Source organism: Acipenser ruthenus, chromosome 5 (assembly GCF_902713425.1).
Source record: "Acipenser ruthenus chromosome 5, fAciRut3.2 maternal haplotype, whole genome shotgun sequence".
Lineage (NCBI taxonomy): Eukaryota > Metazoa > Chordata > Actinopteri > Acipenseriformes > Acipenseridae > Acipenser > Acipenser ruthenus.
Genome location: NC_081193.1, coordinates 19,434,366 through 19,446,284, shown reverse-complemented (window position 1 = coordinate 19,446,284; position 11,919 = coordinate 19,434,366). Strand labels below are relative to the sequence as shown.

Sequence of the window (11,919 nt, the reverse complement as noted above, 5' to 3'; positions counted from 1 at the left end):
ATATATAAACCCTGAGCAATCCCTATTCTGTGTCTGTGTTTGAGTTTTTTGTTCCTGTACACTAACTCAGCAAGACTCAGCAATGTTGGTTCTTAATTAAAATCAAGATGTTAAACTTACAGCATTATTCCTTCTCATAGGAGTCAGAAGGCTTGGAAGAAGAGTTTATTCCACAGGCTAGTACGTCTGTCACTTCTGTCCATGTTCCATCTGGAAGATCAAGGGGTTCTCCTCAGCTTTCCATCCCCGGACCTATACCTCTCTATCGGAACCTCCAGCTGTACCATCCGCCGCTCTAACCGCTGCTAACCCATCTTCTGCAGCCCAGCCACGGAGAAGCAAGCACTGTCAACCTCGGGAATCCTCTCCAGCTCGGCTGTATTTCAAAGGTAAGTCGATAAACTCCTGAAAACTCTTTTATTCTATACTGCAACAGCATTTTAGCCGAACCTATCTTTCCTCCTCAGCCCGCAGCTCAGCGTATCAGAAATCCACGCCCCACTGCATCCGTGCAGCAAACCGCCCCATCAACCAGCTCAGATCCTCAGCAGCCAGTAGCCTCAATAGCTCCAGCTCCTCATCCACCAGCCGTCCAAGATTCGCTCTACGATTTACATCAGAAAATTCTCAAGGACATTAAACAACTCATTCAACCTGTCGCCGATGCCATTTCGGATTTCAGCACCAGCCTGGGAAATTTGGATGGGCGAGTTTCTCGTATGTCCGCCACCATTTCTGTCATTACTGCAGCAGCCACTGCAAGCTCTACCGCCGTTCCAGCAACTCCTGTCCCCGCAGTCGACCTGCCAATCTACAGCTTGGCTTCTGCTTCTCGTGCTGGCTCCACCTCCGCTTCATCTGAATAATTCACACTGAATAATTTACTGCAAAATCACCCAGACCGTACTTTCATCAACTATCTCATCAATGGCCTTTCTAATGGTTTTTCTGCAGGAATCGAACACATCCCTTCATCATCACTGCACTGCAAAAATCTACAATCAGCTATCAAAGAACCTCAAATAGTTAAAACTCTCATCAAATCAGAAGTATCTAAGGGATTTATGGTTGGCCCCTTCTCAGCCCCCCCAACCCCCCCCCCCCCCCCAATATCCTCTGTTTCACATTAACCCCATAGGCATAGCTACCAGGAAGATGTCAGGTAAGATGTCATCATATCATTGATCTATCAGCTCTTCATGACAGCCTTTTCAGCAGCATTAACTCTCAAATCCCTTTAGATCCATTCTCCCTCCACTATATCTCCATCTCCAATGCAATGAAATCAATCAAATCTGCTGGCCGAGGATCCTGGTTAGCTAAAGCAGATATTTCAGGTGCATTTAAAGTCATGCCCATCCTCCCCTCCCTCTGTCACACCTTCAGGATATGTTGGAACAATAAATTCTATTTTTCCACTCAGCTGACAAGATTTTTGACTCTCTTTCTGAAGCTTTATGCTGGATTCTGTTAAATATTCACCACATCCCTTTCCTTCTCCATCTCCTTGACGATTTTCTTCTGGTTTCGCCTCCCTCGGATTCCCCAGCTCAAGCAATCACAAATCTCAAAACCCTCTTTAAATCAGTTGGCATTCCACTCTCAGAAGAGAAAACCATCGGACCAGTGCACACCCTGGAATTTCTCGGAATCACACTCGATACCATCCACTTTGAAGCCCGCTTTCCTCCCAGCAAACTTGCTCGCATCCGTTCTCTCATTCAAGAATTCCAGATTTCCAGCACTATCAAGAAACTTGATCTTCTTTCGTTGCTTGGTCACTTCAACTTCGCTATTTGTATCATTCCGCAGGCCAAGACATTCATTTCTCATCTTGCTCTGTCTGCCAAAGTAAAAAATTTCAACTCTTTCATTAACATTTCAGCAGAGGCAAGGAAAGATATCCGGATGTGGTCCTCTCTGTTACAACACTGGAACAGTTTATCTCATTTCTATGACGACGTCATCTCAGCCCAGCACAACCTATCTCTGCACACCGACGCATCCTTCTCCGGATTTGGCAGGTTCTTCTCTCAGCAATGGAGAATGGAGGCCATGAGATTCTAACTCATGGCCCCAGGAAATAAAAACTCTCTCTCCTCAACTGAAATCTACCCCATATTGGTGGCGGCTCATTTATGGGGACCACGCTGGAAAAATAAGTCAATTTTATTTTACTGCGATAACCAAGCCACTGTTTACATTATCAATAAAGGACATTCTTCTTCTCCATTAATCATGCAATTATAACGCTGCCTCGTCTGGATCTCCGTATGTAACAACTTGGAAATCATTCATGCCTGTGCCCTTTCTCGTCTTCAGATTTCCAGGTTCAGATGTCTGGTTCCATCGGCTCATCATTTCCCTCTGGCAGTCCCTCCATTCAGTGAACTGGTAATGAGATGAACTCAGCTATTCAAAACCTGCTCACTGCTGCCCAGGGATACATGAACAACGCCCTTGCTCTTTCTATTCGCTTCTCCTACTCCTCTGGTTGGTCTGCCTTTTCATTATTATGCAATCAAAACAGGATTCCTCCAACTCCATTCAACCTGGACTATATGCTTGCCTTCCTCGTTCACGCAAAAGACTGCCTTCGCTTCTCCCCAGGAGCTATTAAATCCTATTTATCTGGCATTCAGTATCATTTCAGATTAAGGTTACTATCCCAGCCACCCGTCTCTTGCTCCGGGGGATAACCAAAAGCTGCCCCACTGCTTCCCCTTCTCGCCTACCCATCTGTACAGGCATTCTGATTATATCAATTCTTCACCAAAGTTGTTTCAACACCTTCAATGACCTAGTTATGGAGTCTATTTGTCTGATTGCTTTTTTTTGGTTTCTTCCGTTGCTCCGAGTTTGCAGTTCCTTCCCAAGCCAGTTTCCCTTCTGGAGGTATTTGTTGCAGTGATCTCTCCTTAGTTCCTAACTCTCATTATATCCTGTTCCTCCGTACTTCCAAAATGGATAAGTTCTGTCAAGGCCAGTTCATTCAGCTCTGCAAGGTTAATTCTCCTTTATGCTCCTATTCAGCAATATCTAACTACCTGTTTAATCGTCGCCTAATCCTTCGGATCCTTTATTAATTAACAGCAATCATTGTGTAGTTACAAGAAGCTGGTTTTCGTCCCACCTGTCCTCTCTCATATCTAAAGCAAGTCTGCCCCCACAGTTCTACACTCCCCATTCTTTTTGTATAGGCGCAGCTACCTCCGCAGCCAAAGTTAACATCAATCAACATATGATTAAAAGAATGGGGCGCTGGACATCCTCTGCAGTAGACACCTACACTCCTCTCTGTCAGACATTTCCACAGCTCAACAGAATAGTGCTAGTATGCCCGGAGTGGGGGCTACCAAATCTTTCCTTTCTAACACCTTCACTTTTTGTATGCTTCTCTCCCTCCGGGATGGTGGCTCCTTCTTTTGAACAATGGGATTCTGATGTTTACTAATACCACTTAGCCATAGCTCCTGTCCAGTGAACAGACCAACAAAGCAAATGATCCAGTCTGCAAATGTTTCCCTCAATGACCATAAGAAGCAAGTAAGACCTAAAGAAATGTAAGTGCATACAAATAGGCAGTTTTATAATGTGTTTTATTGTTTCTGATTTCTTTTGTTGTCAGTAAAAAAAAGCCCACTGTAAGTCTGTTAATTTTGTTGCATTTAAAATATAGTTTTATAGGGGGCTCCCGAGTGGCGCATCCAGTAGAGTGCAGGATGCGCTCTATAGTCTGGACGTCGCGAGTTTGAGTCCAGGCTATTCCACAGCCGACCGAGGACGGGAGATTCCAGGGGGCGGCGCTCAACTGGCCGAGCGCGGGAGGGAGGGTTAGGTCGGCCAGGGTGTCCTCGGCTCACCACGCACCAGCGACCCCTGTAGTCTGGCCGGGCACCTGTGGGCTTGCCTGTAAGCTGCCTGAGAACTGCGTTGTCCTCCGACGCTGTAGCTCTTGGGTGGCTGCATGGTGAGTCCACAGTGTGAAAAAAAAGTGGTCGGCTGACGGCAAACGCTTCGGAGGACAGCGTGTGTTCGTCATTGCCCTCCCGAGTCAGCGCAGGGGTGGTAGCGTTGAGCTGCCTAAAAATAATTGGCCATTTCCAAATTGGGGAGAAAATAATAAAAAAAAAAATTTGCAAAGACTAAATTTTTACATATAGTTTTATACGTAACCATATATGCCATATACAGTATGATATAATATATTTGACATATATATATATATATATATATATATGGAATGGATGTTTTTCCATGTGGGTATCGTAACTCTCTCCTCCATACCCTCTGACCCTCATTCTAAAAACCTTTTTAGCATGTGTAAAAAAGCAAGCCTCTTATAAACTTTTCTCAGTTTCTTTGTTGATACAAAATGTCACATTTATGCAATGCAATGCTTATTGGTTTATATTGAAAATAATGGTTCCATTGTTTCCAATGGAAACTGAAAGGCATTATGGAAACCTACTATGCTGCTATTGCTAAGATGCATGAATTACCATATACAAAAGTGACTAGTCATAAAAAACAACCTACAACCTGGTAAAACAATCTACATTTTCCTTATAGGTTTATGACACTTCTATGTTCTCTTTGTTTTTTTCATTTATGTACATGAACAGCTTTCCCTGATATGTACTTTGTACCCTACAGTCAGAAGGCATTCACTGTACAACTACAGCATAATGTGGCATAAGTCATTGACTCATATTTGTATTTTTAATAACCACAAAGAGAAGTTGGCAATAAGCACCTTCTTTACATTATGGGGTATTTGAAGAGTGAAGTGTTGTGTGAACTTTAGCTTTCCCTTGGAAGTTGTTAATGGTTTTATTCTCCCTCATGGGACTTGATGTATGTTGTGTGGGTTTTGCCTGTACTTGGTCTTGCTTCCCATTGGCTCATTGAAAATTGGTCCTATACTGTTTGTTCTTCTCAAGCAAGTTGCCCGAAACTTTTTTTTTTCCAGTGGGGATCTTTAGATAAAGGCCTTAGTTAATTTTATATCTGTTATTAGCTTTTGTGGAGTAATATCTTTTCTCTACAGTCAACAGGGGACAAACACAACAATGCAGGAGTGCAAATGCCAACAGGTAATAACATTTTTTTAAAAAGCTGCTATATTTAGCACAATTAATAAAAAATGAGGAAGGTAATCTGATAAGAGCTATACAGGAGTTCTCAGTTAAAAAACAGGCCTACACAAAATCCAAAGTTTTTGCTCTAAATATTTTTACACTAACTGCGTTTTGGCAGCTCGAACTTGAAACAACAAACAACTGTTGTCATGCGCAAGTGAAAGAAGCATTACAACAACATAGCAACTAGCTTAAAACAACCTGGGAACCACAACATCATTGAATCATTAAAAGTGTACGCGCTGTATTCTCTCATATCCAACACTGTGGCAGCATTCTTACTACATGTAATATGTAATCAAACACAGTGGGATGCAATGAGCTCTGGCAGATGTGTAAGTGATTCTGTAAGGCCTGCGCATTGTCGCTTTTGGTATCTGTGGCAACTTTCTGTTTTTTCCTTATTCCTCCCTAATAGTTCTGTTGTTTTTGTTTTGTATGTTTTTTTTTCAACAGTCAGTTCGAGGAGAATGAAATCACTTATTTGCTCAGCTGTTGTGTGAACCTGTTGTTTGGATAAGGTTTTAATGCAATTCTACATATAACTTTCCCGTAAAAGTGCCTGTCAAGATATAACAGCTTAAGTACATAATCTATTTAATCCTCTGTGGTTACCATCAGAAGGAAGTGGAGCACCCATTTAAAACACTGTCTGTGTGAATTGAGGATGAAATGTACAGGGGATGAATAAAAACAAAAATAAGAACACCTGCCGTAACACACAGAGATAGGTGGCCATTTTTCATTCATGTTTTGTATATTACAGGATGCGTGTCAGCTATACCTTTTGCATAACACATTACTCAGTCAAATGAGGGACAGTCCTGGTGTAAACACATTAAGAAAATAATTAATATAGTTATTTGCAAAGTACTTTAAATATGTCCACCATTACAATCCATGTTTTTTTATTTATTTTTTTGCTTTGAATATCTATAACCGCTCTCTGGCCACAACATCAGCATGTTTTTCTTGCAGAAGGAAACTTAATGAGAAGTTCTGTAGTATTGCCCAACTGAGCAGATCAAATGCATTGCGGCTGGCATCCTTGAGCTCCTCCACAGTGGCATACCTCTGCTTACAGACCATCTGTTTAGGGAACCACCAGACACTGTTGTTGCAGGTGGTGAGATTAGAATTGCGCAATGGCTGCATATACTGTACAGCTATGGCCCAACATTTTGCAGCACCTAGAATTTTAGGATTGAGACATAATTAAAAAAACTATAACATAATTTAGATCTTTTATTTAACATCATGTAATTAAAGAATACAATATTATATCGAAATAGAGTTAGATTTCGAAATGTCACATTTTTTAATTGTCCGTTTTTCATTAAAAACATAATCCAGTGACTATAAATATTATACCTTCATTAACACCAACTGAAAACAGCAAGCCAGCAGTGCAAAACAATTCATCTGTTTTCACTCATGGCTCATGTTTCTCCTTTTCCTGCCTTAAAAGCATTTCCCGTAAAACTTAAAATGTAAAACCCTATTTTTATATAATAACTGGCTTCTAAAGTGTACTCTATGTTATTAATATGAACCTGGGTGTAATCAAAACCATTTTATTTTTATTACTAAAAAGCTATATATTCCAACGCAGCTGCTAAACTGTGCAGCATATTGTGGGGCTCATTAAGCAACTTATCACAATATGACATGGTTATCTTTTAACTATTTTTTTTTTCTTCCTAAAAGCTGAAAAGGGAATCATTGTTATGCACAGCACTAATTCACGCCAACCTTAGTACTAATGATTCAAGTTCAATATAAAACATTTTGATTTGTACATGATGTGAAAAATAGTATGCGTAGGACTATGAAAATCCTCCTCCTTGCAGTCTCTCATATTACATATATAGTTGAACGCCGTGCAGACTGCTGAAGTCGGCTTTTACTGAACTGCATGTCTCATGCTAGAGACCTTGGTGCCAACGCCCAGGCAGCTTGAAAAAGCAAGTCTGATGAGTTCCTGCTCGTTGATTTTTCCTTTCCCTCGGGGCAAGATACTACAGAAGGACAGGCTTTGTAAACTCTGTGGATGATTAAGCAAATCCTATATGTATACTGTATATACTTTATGCTCAAAAGCAAACAGATTTGAATCATAAAAGCATGTCACAGAACAGCGTCTTTCCCGTTTACCCAGTTAAACATCCTGTTCACCAGGTCTTTTATAAATATTTCTGTTTGCTTGCTCTTCATTTCCTTTCATTCTCTCCACTTCTGAATTTTTCCTCATTTGTATTTGTAATTTTTTTTTTTTATGAAAGGGTCTGGGTTCCTACACTAGAGGACGGAGTCGCTGCAAAGTCCAGTGACATTAGAAGCAGGGGTAGCTTGAGCTCATCCATATCTTCAAGCAAAACACTTTTTTACTAGAACTAAAAGAAACTTAAGTTTGGTGGTGTGTGTGTCACGAGTGAATAATTAGTTGGTGTTGTGTACATTATGTTTTGCTTTTGTATTTATTATATTATTTTGGTTACATTTGCATTTGTTATGTTTCACACTTTATTTTTGATCATTGCCCAAATGGAGGCATTTTTGTTGCTTATTTGATTTTTATGTTATATATTTATTTGTTAAGTGTGTGGTGTTATTTGTACAACAGCACGTGTGATGACACAAAAATAGGAGGAGTGGCAAACACTGTTGCAGCAGCAAAGGTCATTCAAAATGATCTAGACAGCATTCAGAACTGGGCAGACACATGGCAAATGACATTTATTAGAGAAGTGTACTGCATGCAGGCAATAAAAATGTGCATTATAAATATCATATGGGAGATACTGAAATTGAAGAAGGAATCTGTTAAAAAAGACCTAGGAGTTTATGTTGACTCAGAAATGTCTTCATTTAGACAATGTGGGGAAGATATAAAAAAGGCCAACAAGATGCTCGGATATATTGTGAAAAGTGTTGAATTTAAATCAAGAGAAGTAATGTTAAAACTTTACAATGCATTAGTAATACCTCACCTAGAATATTGTGTTCAGTTCTGGTCACCTCGTTACAAAAAGGATATTGCTGCTCTAGAAAGAGTGCAAAGAAGAGCAACCAGAATTATCCTGGGTTTAAAAGGCATGTCGTATGCAGACAGGCTAAAAGAATTGAATCTATTCAGTCTTGAACAAAGAAGACTACACGGTGATCTGATTCAAGCATTCAAAATCCTAAAAGGTATAGACAATGTCGACCCAGGGGACTTTTTCAACCTGAAAAAAGAAACAAGGACCAGGGTTCACAAATGGAGATTAGATAAAGGGGCATTCAGAACAGAAAATAGGAAGCACATTTTTACACAGAGAATTGTGAGGGTCTGGAACCAACTCCCCAGTAATGTTGTTGCTGATGACACCCTGGGATCCTTCAAGAAGCTGCTTGATGAGATTCTGGGAACAATAAGCTACTAACAACCAAACGAGCAAGATGGGCTGAATGGCCTCCTCTCGTTTGTAAACTTTCTTATGTTCTTATGTTCTTAATAGAAGGAGAAATTAGTCCCATTCCCCAATTCCAAATGCAGCCAGGTGTTTTCCATTTGCACCAATTAACTATCATTGACAGTCCATTATAAAAAAAGGAACCAAAAGTATGTGAAAGGAGCATGTGGTTCCAGGGGGAACCAAATGGAGGACACAGGAAGGTGGTCATTTTGCCAGACAGACCTGGATGGTAAACAACAACAATGCAGAAAGATAAAGACATGGCACCCTGATGGAAGGAAGGACCAGTCAGAAAGTGATAGCAAAGCTAACTATTTATCCTTGAATTCTACTGTTGAAGTGGCGCTTTGTGGATTAAAAGAGGACTGTTAATGTTATTACACTGAGGATCATGTGGCATTTGACAAATGCTTCAGAAGTAAAGACACTTGGCAGACATATTTATATTACCAGTGTTAATGGTGGTTTATGACAAGGTGTTTTATTGCTTCCTTTCAAGGTACCCCCTCCATGACTGACGTCCCAGAAGAGCAAACAGGCACCAGCCAAGGGACGGACGGCCAGCTCCTGTACACACCCGAGATGTGAGGTTCTACCCTACCTAAGTTAAGTACCGGGTCGGAAGACCAAACCAGAGTAAGGAGGGCCGAGATCGGGGTGTACATGGTGAATGACAAGGGACACAGAGGGAGTGTGGAGATCAAGTGTTGTTTGTTCTTCCATTGCAGGATCCTGGGTCGTGGTGCTGGAAAGGGGGGACCAAGCCTGAAGGGAGGTAAATACAAGCCTTACAGCGGGATAAACCAACGGATTAGGAGGTTCTTGGAATTGTCACCTTCAGCTTTACCTTTCTTTGTTGGCGTTTCTACCAGGACAGTGTTTGGCGACTTAGATTAAGTACAGGACCTATAAACTGAGTTTTCTAGGCCTTTTGAGGAAGTATTGTTTCACTGCTGCTTATATTGTTTGGGACTGTGTTGTGATAATATATTGTATGGAGTGGAATAACTGTAATACTAATAGCGCCCTGAAGTCACAAGTAGCCTGTTAAAATATTTTATGGAAGGTGTGACAGGTTGGCTGAGTGATGATGTCCCCAGACCAGGAAGCTGACAGACACAGACAAGTACTAGCGGGTGAAAGCACTGGTGTGCACATATTTATTTAAAATAAAATAATTAAACAAAACAACACTCACAGAGCAAAATAAACATTTAAACCAAAACACATCTCGCACACTGACACCAAACAAAAAGGCACGATGGCCAAAACAATGAGACAGATACCCAAACACTTTTTCAAAACAAGTACCATGCTGATCCTTCTGTTTTACTTTTGTTTCTTTCACTCCCATGTACCTCCTCTCTGTACACCCACCTTGAACAACAAGAGCTGCAGGTTTTTATACATGTGACCATCTCCGAACTAACAATAAATTAATCAATTCAGAGACGGTCACATTCCACACAAGTTTAGTGTGATGGGGCTTTAACCCCATCCACACTGCCAAACAATAACAAACCAAAACATTGTGTTTTTTAACTAAAGACAAAATACATTTAAATACAACAACAGTAACCCATTCTTTTAAATAACCCCCACAATATCACCTTTAAAGTATACCATACATCAAGACAAATCACCACAAAACATTTATCTTTGCCCTGCTCCTATTTACACGCAGGGCTCTCTTCTGCCTTGCCACAGAAGGTTTTAGTGGTTTTACGTAGTGCACCGTTTTAGGTGTTTTTTTTTAGAATAGGTTTTGTATGGAGATAATGTGCAAGGTGGTTGAAATGGGGGAGTTTGCAAATTGTCTGATAAAATGGGACATGTCAGAACAATGTGAAAAAGGCCGCCAGGTCATCATTGAAAAATATTACACCCGCCTTGGCAATGACTTCCACACCAACAAGAGAGTTTGCGAGGAGATTGCCATCATCCCCAGCTAGAAACTCTGCAACAAGATTGCTGGGTATGTTACCCATCTGATGAAACGCATCCAGAGGGGACCAGTCAGAGGCATCTCTATCAAACTGCAGGAGGAGGAGAGAGAGAGAGGAGGTACAACTATGTTCCTGAGGTCTCTGCCTTGGATCAGGAGATCATTGAAGTTGATCCTGATACCAAGGAGATGCTGAAGCTGCTGGACATTGGCAGCCTGTCCAACCTGCAGGTCACCCAGCCAACTGTCGGAATGAACTTCAAAACGCCCAGAAGAATCTAGACCTAACTTTGTAAAATACAGTTCTCAATAAAGAGAACAAAAAAAAGAATAATATTAGTAAAATTCTTTCGAACTTGCTGGCGAATCCTGATGTGCAAAAGTCAATATCAGATGCATTGGACAACAATTTTAACAGTCTAACTCCAACACAGCGGTCCTCAAATTCTGATGAAGATGAAGTCAGGAGTTTTTTTTAATAAACACTCATCAAGGCTGACCCCAGTTTTTGATGTGTCTCTGCCACACCAAACAACACAATGCTGAAGTTGGCTTTTTATTCGGCCAGCTTGCATTTCAGTTTTTTATTCACATTTCTAGTACTCAGATGGCAAATGTGAGATACTAAAGTTGTTATTTTCTTGGAAAAGGATGAGCATCCACGTATAAGACTATGCTTTATTTACACGTCTATATGGTATGACAGTAAGGACCCCAAGGATGTCCTTCACAGTGCCAATTAATGTCCCAATCATACTGTTTATAAATTAACCATCTTGAAAACAAATGAACCATACTGTTCGTAAATTAATCATCTTGAAAATAAATCAACCATACTGTTTATAAATTAACCATACTGTTTATGAATCAATCATACTGTTTATAAATTAACCACACTGTTCATAAATTAACCATACTGTTTATGAATTAACCATACTATTTATAAATTAACCACACTGTTTATGAATTAACCATACTGTTTTTTTAATTAACCATACTGTTTATGAATTACCCATATTCTTTATGAATTAACCACACTGTTTATGAATTAACCATACTGTTTATGAATTAACCATACTGTTTATAAATTAACCATACTGTTTATGAATCAACCATACTGTTTATGAATTAACCATACTGTTTATAAATTAACCATACTGTTTATGAATTAACCATACTGTTTATGAATTAACCATACTGTTTATGAATTAACCATACTGTTAACCAATTAATTATTTCCTGAATGGCACCTCATACTAAAGTAGAGTGTTAAATTTATTCAGAAATAGAATTTCTGATCTATGTTATGCTTAATGTTTTTTTATATTGACTGTTATGGTAATTTAAGTAATCAGTGTGGCAATGATGTAAGTAG

The 11,919-nt window shown here is 40.0% G+C and overlaps 1 pseudogene; it reads left to right on the top strand.

The window, feature by feature from the left end:
* The first annotated feature begins 10,380 nt into the window (after positions 1-10,380).
* LOC117403200 (small ribosomal subunit protein eS17-like) lies at positions 10,381-10,872 on the top strand (annotated as a pseudogene).
* Positions 10,873-11,919: the final 1,047 nt, after the last annotated feature.